Here is a 14,629-nt window from a genome sequence, read left to right as displayed (position 1 = left end):
GGTGAGTTCCATTGACTGCCACTGTTAGTGTGTCAGAAGGTTTTGGTTGATGTTTTCGGTGTTGTTTATGGGTGTGTACGTCGCTGTGGGGATGTGGAGTGAGGTGATTTTGTTGGGTGCTTCAGGTTATTTTTCACTGGCCATATTTAATTTCCTGGAGAGGTGTCTGGTTCCTTTGGGTTACAGTGTGTGTGTGTGGTTTCGGTTCAGTGGAAGTACTCATTTGGAGTCAGGCGTTCCTAGTGTATTGGTTCCAACAGCATACAGTGGAGGAGGTGAAGTATTCTGCTTTGCAGGTTACTGGTGTTCTGTATGTCTGAGTGTTGGAATGTTAGTGTGCATGCTTGGAATATGGAGTGCTGGGTGCCTAGGTTTTCCACTGATTGACAGTTAGTCTTGGAGCTGGCTTGGTGCTGGATACCAGTGGTTTTACACATAGGTAATTACTTACCTGTACCTGTCACAATAAAGGCACTTATTATACTTACGTGTCTAGGAGTAGTGCTTCAGAACTGGGAAGAACCCTACAAAAGAGTGATTCCTTTTGGAACAAGTTAATGGAGGGCAATTGTATTGCCCCATTGCTGGCTCTGTAAAGATGTTTTACTTCGCTCTTTGATATGCTCAATACCGAGTTGAATTGATATTGTGAAATAATCCAATTTAGATTGACGAAAAATAAATGTATTTTTAATTTCTGAATTGAATAAGAAAAATGTATCCTTGGAAGTATAACAATTTGTAAATTGTAAATATTTTTGTATCCTATTGCTCTTGTGTTTTTGATATTATAAGATGTTTTCCGTTGAATGGTATTTTATTCTTTCATTATTTCTTATTTTTTCGCCTTTTGTATTTTGTTGTGGATGGTTTTTTGTAAACTGTAAATGCATCAATTTAAAAAAAATGTTATATTTTTTTAATATTTATAGGATATCGATTTTAAGGATGATTGCGTATTGTAATTTTGTATTAGTTCTATTGTATTAGTGTATACTGTGGTATTACGGATAGTGACATGTTATTGTATTTCTATATGTCTTTATTTTTTACATAGTGTCTATTAACTTCTATTTGTGTAAGGTTTCGTTTGAAATCCAACAATACATTTTTATAAAAATACAGTCATAACTTCCATAAGTCAGTCTGCAGGGAGTGCCAGTTTGCTGTTTTGCACCTCGTGTTCTTTCAACGACTGTTGGTCGGAGCAACTGGGAGGAGGTAAACGAACACATTGCCGGCCAGAGGCAGACGCGCGGTCCGCAGCTTCACCAGCGGGCGCGAGCGCGTTGCCTCGGAGACGGCTGGAGGAGGCGGGGTGGTACGTGATGACGCCATTGTATATGAGCGTGATCGGCGGGACGTCCGTTCTTTTTTTGCCGCCATCCGAGGGGCGCCTCCTCTTGTCTCTCTCTCGCGCGCTGCTGCCCTGAGTCACTGCGCAGCTCGCCCGGCTCCCGTCCTCAGTACCAACCCGGTAAGGAGGAAAAGCTAGCAAACTGCGGGTTGTTGCGCCGATAGGGTTGCGCTTCGTTGGCTTCACGTGACTCAGAACTGTTAGGTAGGGCTGACATTCTGGGCGACGGGTGGCGAGCTCCTGGGCCTGGCGGGGCTCGACAGATGGTTGCGTGCGTTCCATACGGGGATGGTGGGGGAACTGACGACTAAAGAGTGACTGTTGCTTCTGGCCAGAAATCTGGATGCCACTCGTGTAGACCTGCCCAGCTACATGCCGCCCAGGACACAAGGAGGCCCTAGGGGCGGGATGCTGGTGTGGTCGGTTTATGAGCAGAGCTGTCAGTTGCCCTTTGCTTCTTGAGAGTGGGCTTTAATCTGCTATGGGGGTGACACTCCCATGTTAAATGGGAAGTCACGCTGGCGTGACAGTGCAATGAGTGGTACCTGGGTGCGTGATGGATTGTTGTGGCTCCTTTTTACGCTCCTCGTTCGAGATCGTGCCCCTTTCGCCCCTGCAGTCAGCCTCTTGAACAGTGGGGTCGCAGCCACACGTGGTCGGAGTAGGAACTCAGCTAGGTCCCGTGCAGCCTCTACAGGAGGCGGAGGGTGTACTTGCAGGCTACTATCTACCCTCGAGTTACAGCTCTCACTTGCAGACACGCGTTTTAGGAGCACGTCCCCGCTTCGTCCGACTTCATTTATTTTGCATTCAAAATCTTTTCATATTACTTTTATAGGCTACACCATGATCCACATGACGGTAGTTAATGTTTGGTAAGGTTGGTGCGTTTCTGCACACCCAGGCTGTTACAACATTTTCATGTGTCCTTAATTTTTTTAAGGAATATATTCAATGGCCTGGAAGTGCGCATTGCGATATGACCTTTCATGATGCCATTGGTACCCGTGAAGGGTTATCAGGTGATGGCCGGGCTTGCTTTACTGTTATGACTTGTGGTCTTGGTAGACATGCTCGCGATAATAGCAGTGTTGCTTTGTATGTGACAGCGATTTTGGCAACAGTCATTGACACGTGTAACATTTCGCAGCCTGACTATCTTTCACTAATTTATCGGGTAACTTAATTCAGTTTTGCTTTCCGCTACACACCTCCTATGGGCAGATTCTTGGTCCTACATATGCTTTTTGGTGATGGTTCAGCTGCCAGGAAGTTAAACAAGCACTTTGCTTTTTTTGTGAAAAGCAGGGCATAGGGCAGTAGATGGTCATCATTGAAGTAGTTTTAACGCAGAGCGCCTGCTTGGGAGTTTTGAAAACAGTTTACTTGTATAAGTAGTTTATTCAAAGCTTAAGGGGTGGAGCATTCTAAGGCAATCGGCTGACAATAGTTATTTACACAGGAATCAGAATTATGGCGTTCAGGTCGAAGGCTTTATACATTTGTTAAAGAAAATCATTACTGTGCTTTTGTGCACATCAGTTTCCGTCCGGAAGAATTATGCCTTTCCTACGCCAGCTACCCGTCATATTCTGAGGTCCGTGAAAATGGGACCTGTCATGCCTATTTGTACTGTCGCCGTGTGTTGTGGGCAGTCTAACCCGTGCCCCATGCGTCACGACTTCATTCCTTAGTTGCTGATCGTTACCCTTTTCTTTTCTCACTGCAGGGTGTCAAAAGGGAATCCACACGCTACGTGCGGAGCAGGTTGTTTATGGGGGGGGCACTGTTCCTGTATGCCCACTGCCCCTGATAATTTTGGGGCGAGCATGTTCGGGCTGGGGCATAAAATTGTCTTGGGCTCCAACAAAAAAGTTGCCCACAGTTGCAAATGGGGATTCTTTACATGTGACGCTGTTTGAATAGTACCCAAGGGCGGGGGGGGGGGGGGGGGGGGCTTTGTGATACACATTTTAAGGAATATTTATTCAGCAACACTGGTCAAAACTACTAGCTGCATAGTGAAGTAACTGATCAAATTGGCCAAAAGTGCCCCACTTTGACCCATAAAACTGGCACACACGCATTTTGCATTTTTTGCCATGGACATATTGCCCTAGAAGCCAGTCTGAGCCTAATCCTTAGGCAAAGCCCTCCGGGTGACATGATCAAAGGGACTAGTTGTGGCCCTACAGCCCAAATGGGAATCTTTCCTTTGCTACTTCACTTCCTTTGTAATTTTACCCTATCCCTTTTGTCAGTGTGAAAGTTGGCATTTGCCACTGTGAGGGGCATCGCCTGGCAACACTGCTGTACTTTCCACCCACTGGCAACCCTCCCTTTCAAGTGCCCTTTAACCCCATTCTTTCCTAACATTACACCGCATCACAGGGCAAACTGGATGTTGGTGCATGTGGAAGTCTGATAACTTCGTGAGTATACACGTGCATCTTTGGGTAAAGATGCACTTAAAACTACTACCACCATGCCTAGATGTAATGGTGCAAGTGCCACTATTTAGTGGTGTTGCAGTCATAAGGTAATCAAGTTGACTGTAGAGGTATTCAGATATCTGCCCTGTGCTGTTCTTGTTGGACTCCGATGTATACTACACCATGGGTGCACAACTAGTGCTGGATGAAGTCCCCTACAGTGGGCCGGACTAGCCATGGGAATGAGCATGTGGCAGGGGCATTGTGCTTGAATTGGGAGCTAAAGTTTTAAAGGATGCTATTATGGGGCTTAAATCATGTTTTTAAATGGAATTACTTGTATCATGATGCAAAGACAAACAGGACCGCAAAGTCTTCGGACACCTGTCATGATCGAACAAGCGATTTACTGACTCAGACTAGGCAATCAATCAAAATACATGTGACTTGGGGCAGCATTTGGCCAACAGGATGCATGTTGTGCCCCTCTTCTGTATGCCGTGTCAAATTTTAAACTCTGGACAGTTTAGTTTAGGTTAGTGTATCTAAATCTCATTTTAGACTATCTCATTTTGTTGGGGAAGATGCATCATATTGACGAGTGAACCCTTTTGAAAACGTACATGATAACACAATCAAATGCTTTTGATGGCAAACCTAGTTCTGTAACTTGCAAGTTGCATACATTTGTGCAATTGGTTCTCAACCCTGAGCAATGCCAATCTCTTGACATTCTATATTACCACCTTGTTGCTTTAGACCAGCTACTGTGAAAGTGAGATGACCACAAACTACAATATTCCATAGTTTGCCCAGTTCTGCTTGCTATGCCATCCACTCTGCTTAGCATTCGTCTTACATAATACACAAAGCTAACTAGATGTTTATGCAAAGTAGTGATCAGTAGTTCCATCCAGTCTGTACACTTACAGATCTTCTGCACTGACATAAACTTTATTAGCCCCAGAGGTCGCCTTGCTTGAAATTATATACAACACCTGCAGGAGACATGTGGCCATTTTTATTGTATTGATTTCTGTCCATTCGTGCAGGTAACATTTTTCATTTTAGACTCATCCCAGGCTTGCAAAGTCTTTTCATGCACTTGCATAGCAGAGGAGATTTGAAGGGGCGAGTACCATCTGCAAGGAATGTTTGAAACCTTTATTTAACATTGACTGTTTGCAGTAAATGTCAACGTTTCTGTGCATGGCTGGCCTCTGTGTGGCAGCATTGTAAAAATTAAAGTGAGTTTGTTGTGACAAGCACCCTTTTACAGAACTTGCATTTAAATTTGTTATCCGTTGCAAGTGCATTTCTCTTGGGTCAATAGGTAAACTAAGTTGCCCAACCTGCAGGTCTAGTTGAATTTTAAAGATGTTGCAAGACCTGACTCCTCACTGTCTTATTTCAGCAGTATGCAAAACTACTGTGGTGTTGCGATATTTCCTGTTGTAATCAAGACGATTTTGTTTAGTAAACTCTGCTAATCAATTTTACAAAATGCCTTGTAGCAGCAACTAGAAGGTAGCACCTAACAAAATAGCTACACGAGTGGCATGAGAAGAGCTATAGCATAGACACCAGCAGATCAATCTAAGCTGATGAGCGCTCTACACCATATTAAATACTTGCACAACCAGAGTTAAATGCTAAATCCAAGACTGGGAAGAGATGTAGCGAGCAAAGTTTTTGCACTACGTTTGGCTCCTATTTTAACCTTCCCACCTATGCTAAGAATTGTTGCAATTCACGTAAGCTCCCCAGGATTCAATTACGTTTTCTCAAGTTGAGCCTGCATTTCTGAAATGTATGACTAGGTGCAGAGTCCTTAAAACTGGAGGTAGCTTGCTACGTGCCAGTACATTATGCCAGGTTGGCGTTTGTTAGTTTGTTTTGTTGTTTCTAATGTGCACCGGTGCGCATCAGGGCACAGCAATTTAAGCAAGCGCAAGGCTTGTATTACAGAAATGCTAAAACCTATGTAGGTTATAAGCAGGTGAAATACAAATATGCAGCAAACATGTGTCAAGAAAAATTTGAGGGAATGTGCAGAAGCGTTCCCAGGATAGAGATAAAACAGCTGTAAAATCTACAGGTCTGTGGATTTAGGCAAGTTGACGTAGTTGTCTAAATTTCAAGTACGGTTGATCTTCTCTTAAGAGGGTGTGGCAAGGAGTTCCAGAGTTTGGCTGCTTTCACGGGAAAGCTACTACCACCAGCCTTAGTGAGCCTAAATCTGGGGATAGTGAGACGGTTGGCGTTGCCAAGTCTCATAGGTCTGGTGGATGTTCTTCTATGGAATCTATCCACGAGATAGCTAGGAGCAGCATTGTTTAATGCTTTGTGAGTTGGGATGCAGTTTTTAGGATTTTATAATGCGTCGAGCAAGTTGTTTTGGTGCCTAGTTGCTGAGTTTCTGTTCACTCCTAGTGCAGCTCTTAAGGTGTTATTTTGGAGGATTTGTATCCTTTGAATAATTTTTCGCTCATGTAGAGGGTATTACAATCTAGCCTAGAGTATTGAAGCTCTGGCCAGGATCATGCAGTTAGTTTGGTTTGCCGGACCTAATGAGCTTACAAGTGTAGGCAGTGGTGAAGGCCTTTGATTCACTTTGTCAAAAGAGGGCATGGTCAAGGTAAAAGCCCAGCGTCTTTACCTCCTTAGCCACCTAATAAGGTTCCCGTCAATGTTGAATGATTATTCCTGGCCTAATTTCTTGGTGTGGGTGCCCAGGATGATCTGTCTTGTCATTCAGGCATAGACCGTGGGTGGCCATCCATGCCTGGATGTTGTGCTCTATTCACCAGTGCCAAGTCCTTGTTGTAATCCCCAGAAAGTGGAAGGAGAATCGGTGTATCACCTGCATAGTTAGTGTAGGTGATACCCAGAAGGTCCAGATCATCGAACAGGGGCTTGGTGAATATATTGTAAAATGTGGGGGAGAAACAGGAGCCCTGGGGGACTCGGCAGCGGCTGACCCTATTTCTATCACGTGCAGAGGTCGAAGACCCTCATGGTTCTGTCGCTCAGGAATGATTCAATAATCTAATGGCCTCTATGGCAGCTGAATCCAGATGGCCACATAAGACCTTGTGATCCTCGAGGTTGAATGTAGCCTAGAGGTCTAGCAGTAAGAGAAGAGCAGTTTTTCCATAGTTTCTTAGCTCATCAACTTGAGTTTTCAAGTTGGTGCAGTTTCCGTTCCATGTTGGGGGCGGAAACCTCATTGTCTTGCTTGCCGGAGTATAAGCCACCTTATCAAGTATTTTGAGCAGGACGGGTACTGTCGTGATGGGACGGTAATTGGTAGGAATTCATGGATCAAGGGCTTGCTTCCTTAACAAAGGGAGCACCCAGGATTGCTTCAGGTTGGTGGGGATGGTGCCAGATGAAAATGAGGCAATGAGTTTGGAGATAAAAGGGGCAAGATCTCTTGCTGCTATAATCTGAGCTGGGCGTAGGTCACCATGGCAATTGGAAGACTTGAGTGAAAGAAATACTTTTTCTACCTCAAGTATGGAGGTTTTAGTAAAGTGGAATATGGCAGGGCAGTCGTTTCACTGGTGGGGAGTTCTGAATTATTCTGTTGTGGTAGCTGGTTAAGGGAGGCTTTTTTTCTTGGCTATTTTGTTATGGAGGGTGGTTACTTGGTTGGAAAGTGCCTGTTGAATATCTGAGCACCATGATTTATTTTTGATGCCGCTATCGGGTGTGGGGATAGGAAATTCTAATTCTTTTAGTATGGTAAATTCCTTCATGCTGGAATTGGCGCTGGAGATGCATTCATTGGATTGCTGTTAGCTAGGCGGATTTCATTCTTGTATTGGGAAGAGATTTTGGTTAGTTTGGATTTATCCTCTGAGGGGAGAAGTCTCCAAGTGGTTTCACATCTCCTCTTGAGGAGTCGTAAGTCCCTTAGTTGAGGGGTAAACCACTTGTTTAAGTGGGGCAATTGTGTTGCATAGTTGTTGTCATTGACCAATGTGCCTGGATCCAGGTTGTCAGTCAGTGCATTAAGGGTTAGGGGAATTGCAGGAATCACTTTGTCCACTGTATTTTGTTCCTTAAACATGGTGGGGCGATTAGTGTGGCTAGTGGGAGTGGTGTAGTAGTAGCCAGTGTGAAAGACACGAGGTAGTGGTCAGTCCACAATTGCCGTGTGATGGAGGTGGATATTGGCAGTACAATTGTAGTCAACTACCCAATCTAGGGTAGGCTTAATTTTTTGGGTTAGGCAGAGTTCTGATAGGACATTAGCTATACTTAAGGCATGCTTATCTGACGGGTCGTTCAATCCTAGATTGAAGTCACCAAGCAGTAAATTGGGTGGTTGGTTTAAGGTTGTTGGACAATGGGGTGTAGATGTCATCCTCAAATGTTCCTGTGGGCCCAGAAGTCTGTAAATTAAGTGAATAGTGAGGGTCTGTGAGTTGATTAGGGGGCGTTTAATAGTGAGGACTTCGCAGGATTGCGTAATTTGTGTGGAGCTCGTCCCGGAGAAAGGCTTGTTTTGGATGTTACGGCAATGCCACCTCATATTTTCTGTCCTGTCTGAATATAGTGTAACAATCAGGGACAGCTAGCGAGAGTAGTGGTTGTGCCGCATCATGTAGCCATGATTCAGATATGGCAAAGTCTGTTTTCTGCTAGTATGAGGTCAGAAATGTCTGTTGCATGGGCAACCAGGGACCCAGCATTTACAAGGGCTCCTTTGAGTGGGTAGGCCTCTGTTGTAGCTATAGCCTGAATAGCCGTAATCGGTATCTTGTGTTTATACACAGTATGCTACTTAGTGGTGTTGTACAAGCGAGGCAGGATAGTGACGTGGTTGGTATTGAGCTTCTCACATGTTTGGGAGTTATATTTGACAAGGGCAGTGATCTCATGAGAGGTTCATAGTTTAGGTAGTCTGGCGAGTCTAGTTCTAGAATTTAAGGTGCAAGGGTTACTTGCGAGTGTACTCTGGTCGAGTAGCAAGGTAGGCTAGTTACTGTCATTTTGGTCAGGTTAGGTGGGGCTTGTGCATCAAAGGGAGGGAGCCAGTTGCAGTACCCTGGGAGACTAGTTCTACTTGGTGTACTGATAAAGTAGAGGTTGTGGGTAATAGTGTGCATGTTGTGGTGGAAGATATAAAGATGGTTATGCCACTTTTCGAGCAGCACACTGTGGATAGTGGACTTGGTCAAGGTATACAGTAAGCAGTTCAGATGGCACACTAAGCATACATAACTAAAGCATTGGCGTTCAGCTACGAAAGATAACGAGCATCAGTTGGGCGCACATGACTAGAGTGCCAGCAAGTGAGCAGGGGAGTGCAAGGCATGTAGATGGTATGGGACACAGTGGATTACAATATGGTGCTAGTGGATTACAATATGGTGCTAGCAGGAATAATTATGTCATGTAAGTTTGGAAGGGCAGCAATGATGGCACGAGTGCATGACACTGTAGTACAAGCAGTAGAACACAGCTTGTATAGCACCCAGCAGTTACATTTCAATATGGTGTGAAATAGAGCAGTAGGTCAGTGCAGTACACTGAAGGCACATCTCTTCAGTCAGGTCAGAACATGTAGTCAAGACAGTGTGCTAAGGAGTTGCAGAGGGCACTGGTAAGGATCTCTGCGCATAATGTCAAGTTCAGGCAGTACTCAATGTGTATTAAGGACAGTAACACAGACATGACGAGCCAAATATACTATTCGTTCAGAAAAGGTTCGCAAGTAATACAGAAAAGAATAGCAGCATGCTAGACAAAAATATGTAATCTTAATGAGGCGTACATAGCGCTAGCTGCTGGAATGGGAGCTATGTTGGATCATTGCATATGGCAACTGTATTACAAGTTATGGTACAGTAAAAAATAGTGACTTGAATGCAGCGTTGCAGTATCACTTAGCAATCTTAACTGCATTATTTCAATGGCTGAGGATGTGGTGAATGTGATTCAATGAAAAAATAGAATGGAGTGTTTAGCTAACAGCAGCATTTCTTGAGGGGTTGGCAAATTAGCATCAGGTAAAGTCAAGACAGGAGAGCTTGCATAACTACGTGAGCAGGCTGATATGTGACGCTCTGAGCGCGGCATGGAGTTGGTTAAGAGAAGCGTTAGGCGTTAGTCCAATTGTAAGGTATGTTGTGTGATCTGGTGGGTGGATCGTAGTCGGTGGCAGCATACCATGTGTCCTTGTGAGTGCTGCGGTGCCTGGGGGTGAAGTTCACTGGCGTTCCTCCATGACAAAAAGGGCAGGGAGTGGCGTCTGGCCGCCCCTGGACAGGCCCCGGCCAGGTGCCTTGGGAAGGGTGCCAGCTTCCGCCTGCCGGTCCACCCTATTGGATCAGGAGGCAGAGGGGAGCAGGGCAATGAGCACGACTAGGTTGGCGGCGGCATCTTAGAATGTGGTAGCTGCAATGAACTTCGTGGTGCCTTCCTAAGCACGGCAGGGGAAATGCACCGATGTAGTGCGCAGGGAGAACTTCAACGTAATGTCACTGTAACATTAACACAATAGTGCGTCAAGTGAATTGGGATGGCGCACCAGCCCGGACATGCTTACCTCTGTGTGGTAACGCAGATTGTGGCTCCTGATGGTCTAGGTGTGCTGCTCCTGCAGCGCACCTAATGCGGAGACTCCTCCAGGGGTAGATAACAATGCACAGTGGGGCCAGGACAGGCAGCTTGTGTGAGGTGCCTTTGGGGAGGGTGCCGGCTTCCGCCTGCTGGGCCACCCTATTGGATCAGATAGATGCGGCCACTGGGTTAGATCGAGAGGCTGAGGGGAGCTTTTCCTTGTTCCCTGTTCCATGTTTTGGGTGTATTCTGCACCTCATATTGACACCACTTCTGAGTGGTGTATGGTGGTGAAGTAGAGGCATATGCTCCCCCCCCCCCCCCCACCCCTAGAACATGGTTTCAGCACACCTTGGCACACAAGGATTGGTGAAAGGCTTAAAGGCCTGACCACACTTGAGCTATAAACTCCAGCCAGACATTCAAAACACATTTAGCACAAGAGTACCACTGCATCCAAGATAACAGGTAGTTACTGTTTCTCCATCTACCAAACATTGCTATTCACCTTGCTCACTAATGGAGCTAAGCATCTATTCAGTATAAATGTATGCATTGCTATGCTTTGATGGCCTGCTTCAAAGGACGGAACTAAATTGTCATTGCATGAAATGGAATAAACTTAACCTTTGACATCAAGATGTGCCAAGCTGTTTCAATTTTAATCACATCAATTCCCTTACATTATCAACACACCTGTTATATATACTGTCTTCTTGACTGATCTTGATTCTAGTTTTGCAGTCTCTAAATTGACATTCTGGCGTTCCATGTGGGTTATTGATATTTTATTTCTATTGCGCTCGTACACAAGTGTTTCAGAGCGCAGCAAGGGAGGGGAACAGGGGAGAACAAAATGGCCATCTTACAAGGCCCAGTGACATTGAGAACGTGTAAGTGCATGAAAGGGGGGAGAAGTGGAAAGTGCGAAGCAGAGGAGAAACAGATATTTAACAAATAATAAAGGCAGCAAACCGTGGTAGTGCAGCCTGCAAGTGCTAGGTTTAAGGCAGCAGACGAGGTAGGTCTGATAAGGGCAGGAACGGGGGGGCTGTATGGTTGGATGCAGACACCAGTGCAATGGGGTGGCCCAGAGGCAGTGCAGCAGGGTGGCAGGGTGAAAGGGTACCTGGGCCTGGAGGACAGGGGTGGCCAGGTGCACAGTGCCAAGAGAACAGATCAGCGGGGGAGCGAAGGCAGAACAAAAGAGGAAGGTCTTGAGGTGCTTGCGGAACCAAGATGGTCTTAAGTTTTAGAGTGGCAAGGGAGGCTGTTCCAGAGGGAGGCCCCAGCCGAAGACAGATCTACCCCCAGCTTGTTTCTTTGAAAAACGATTGACCCTGAGGGAGTTGGAGGTAGAGGAGCGAAGAGCTCGAGGAGAGGTATTTGTGGAGGGATAGCTGAAAGATATTTTGGACCTATGCCCCAGAAAGCCTTGTGGACAATGCAGAGGATTTTGAATTTAATCCTTGCATCCACTGGGAGCCAATGGAGATTTCAGAGCTGGAGAGATACGATCCCAGGGCTTGAGGCCAGGGACAAGTCTCGCAGTCCTGTTCTGGATTAGTTGCAGAGGGCGGAGAGGCAGGTAGATGTAGAAAGAGGCTGTTACAATAGTCCAAGCTAGAGAGAACCAGAGCTTGGGATACCATAAGCCTCTGGGGGAAGGAGAGGAAAGGCAGAGTACCTCTAAGGAGGTGCAGTAGTAAATTTGACTTAGAGACCTCTGATGTGGGCAGAGAAGGAAAGGGGGTCAAAGATGACCCCGAGGTTGTTAGCCTCGCAGGTGGGGTTAGGAAGAGGGCCAAGAGGCGGCCAGAGTGAGGGGAAAGGATGGTGAAGGTGTGCTGATGAGGAGGATCTCCGTCTTGCTGGCAGATCATTGGCGGCACACCAACCTTGAATGGCAGCTCATCAGATGAGAGGTGGCAGAGGGCAGCCTGAAAATGAGCTGCATGTCAGCCTAGCACTGGAAATTTGAGCAGAAAGTGGCAATGCAGTGGGCGAGAGTTGCCAGGTATTGGTTGGAAGTTAGACCCCTGGAGCACCACAGGTAGAAAGGAAGATGGATGAAAGGAAGGACCCAAGTTGGACCTGGAGGGTCGATCTGAGAGGAGTCAGCCAGGCCAGAGCCTGATCAGTGATCTCCATGTTTTCATGGAGACGGTTGAGCAGGATGGTTTGGTTGACCGTGTCGAAAGCGGAGAGATCAAGATCGATGCGGACATAGGGAATGTTAGAGTAAGGTTGGAGAGCATATCTTCACGGATGTTCAGGAGAGCAGTTTCCATGCTTCTGCAGCTCTGAAGCCAGACTGGTGGTCAGGGAGACAACAGAATTTGGATGAAGGTTAAGCTGAGATGGACAACTTTTCCAGGAGTTTGCCCAGAAAGGGAGTAATGGAAATTGGGTGATAGTTAGCTGGACAAGGATCAGCTGTGGGTTTCGGACAAGTGCTTCAGAGGGGAGGGGGGAAGGATCCCGAGGCAAAGGAGTGGTTGCAAAAATCGGCAAGGGCCAGAGCGAGGGTGTCCATGTGGTCCTTGATGGTTTTAGAGGAACAGGATGAACCTGTTTTGACAAAGCTTTCATATATTGGCGCGGCTTTCATAGATCGGACTTGAACCATGTCTCCTTGATAGCGAGCATGTTAATGAGTTCGAGGTGATTGCAGAGGTCAATGAGTGTTTGACAGTGGAGCAAGTGTGGCAATGTGGCGCAGATTGCCGCCTTTGAAGGTCTTCCTCAGGTGTGGGGGGATGGGGATCTAGTCCCCAAGTGTGGCAAGAGGGCCAGAGGGATAGTGGAGGATGGAGCCAGGACAGTACAGCAGGGGCACCTCTGTAGAGGGCACAGTGGAGAAGGAGGGCCTGTGCAGAGCAAGTAGGCACAGAAGGCAAGGGATCCTGGCCGGAGGGAGAGGTGAGGTTAGAGAGACAAGGGAGGAGCCTATCAGTTTGCTTGAGGACACAACCATGATTCCATTGAAATGGACATTCATGACTGGAGATGGCGAAGAGGTCAAGGAGAACCTCCCAGTGAGTACCACCATTAATGGGAGAAGAGGCGATGGGAGAGAAAGCCAACCATGTAGCGAGTCCATAGGTCAGGTGCGTTCACAATGAAAAGGATGTTAAGCTGTGACATGGGTGTCTGCAATATGATGGTTTGGAGCCCAATATGTCCTTAAGTTTCTTCCAGGCATATTTAATGATGGAGGATAGGAGGTGGTGAAACAGTTGAGACGATAGGAGAGAGCAACATAGTTGGCTACAGTGGTGGGTAGGACACTTACCAGTCAGAGGCACTGATGCACATGGGGGTGGGGGACACTGGGAGGGAGATAGGGTAGTGCACACAGATGAGGACACCAAGCAGCCACTAGGCATGGCTAAATTTCAATTTTTACAGGACAATTGATCAGCTAAGGTGAGAGGAAGTCGAGATGAGGGGTGGGGCAGTCCATGGTGTGGTGGTAGAAGAGCAATGATTATAGTTGAGGCAATATTCTGCATGGTTTTGGGTTCCCTTTAAGTCTCCATATATGCTATTGGTTCAATAATTGTGAAGAGCAATGGGAATAAGGATATCCTGGTGGCTTTCCTTCTCTATGGTGATGGTTTTGGACATTGCCTCATTGGTGCACACCCTTGCTTCAGGGTTTGTATAGTAGACCCCCCGCCCCTTAATGTGAACATTAAAAGGTTGCTACCTTGTCCTTGCCTCTAACCGGTTTGTGTTCCAATATTTAGTATTTTGGATGAGAAGTCATGCAGCTCTAGTGGTGTAAACAAATGTAGGGTTTGTGGCTATGAGCGTTGGCAGAATAGAGTAGGCTTTCTGGAGAATCTCTACCAGATGCCACTGAGGGTGGAGCCTATCCTGGAGGTCAAGTTGTGTACAGAGGGATAGTCTGTATGTTCAGTGTGCCCTGGTGTAATGCTTGCCGTCCATGCTGTCGTAGGATCAGAGCGGCCCTGGCCAATCCCTTTGATTGCTTGCCTCTGCATTTGTTTAGTACTTAGTATATTAAAGCCTCCATGCCCTTGGCACCAATGGTAAGGTGTAGAACTGACAATAGTCGATTAGGACAATATGTAGTCACAAATAGGATTTCACCCTTAGTTCTGCTATATGCTATCATGTAGCATCAGATTTGAACATTTTCTCGACTGCATTTTGTAAAATGTATTCTCCCCATGTGCAGGAAAACTAGGAATTTCTTCAGTAGAGTGCGTTTCTTGTGGGAATACGATACCAACCCTGT

At 46.2% G+C, this 14,629-nt stretch overlaps 1 protein-coding gene across 4 annotated transcripts in view; it reads left to right on the top strand.

The window, feature by feature from the left end:
- Positions 1-1,267: 1,267 nt before the first annotated feature.
- NAP1L1 (nucleosome assembly protein 1 like 1) overlaps positions 1,268-14,629 on the top strand; it is a 269,587-nt gene continuing 256,225 nt past the window's right edge. For 2 of the 4 annotated variants that reach the window (XM_069629370.1, XM_069629372.1), the window contains exon 1: positions 1,348-1,477. The gene's annotated coding sequence lies outside the window, so the exon portion shown is untranslated. Of the gene's footprint in view, positions 1,478-14,629 lie in introns of all 4 variants that reach the window. The other 2 variants (XM_069629373.1, XM_069629371.1) reach the window with 2 other exon arrangements.

Source organism: Ambystoma mexicanum, chromosome 12 (assembly GCF_040938575.1).
Source record: "Ambystoma mexicanum isolate Mex_15411 chromosome 12, UKY_AmexF1_1, whole genome shotgun sequence".
NCBI classification, from domain to species: domain Eukaryota; kingdom Metazoa; phylum Chordata; class Amphibia; order Caudata; family Ambystomatidae; genus Ambystoma; species Ambystoma mexicanum.
This window is presented reverse-complemented; position numbering and strand designations above follow the sequence as displayed.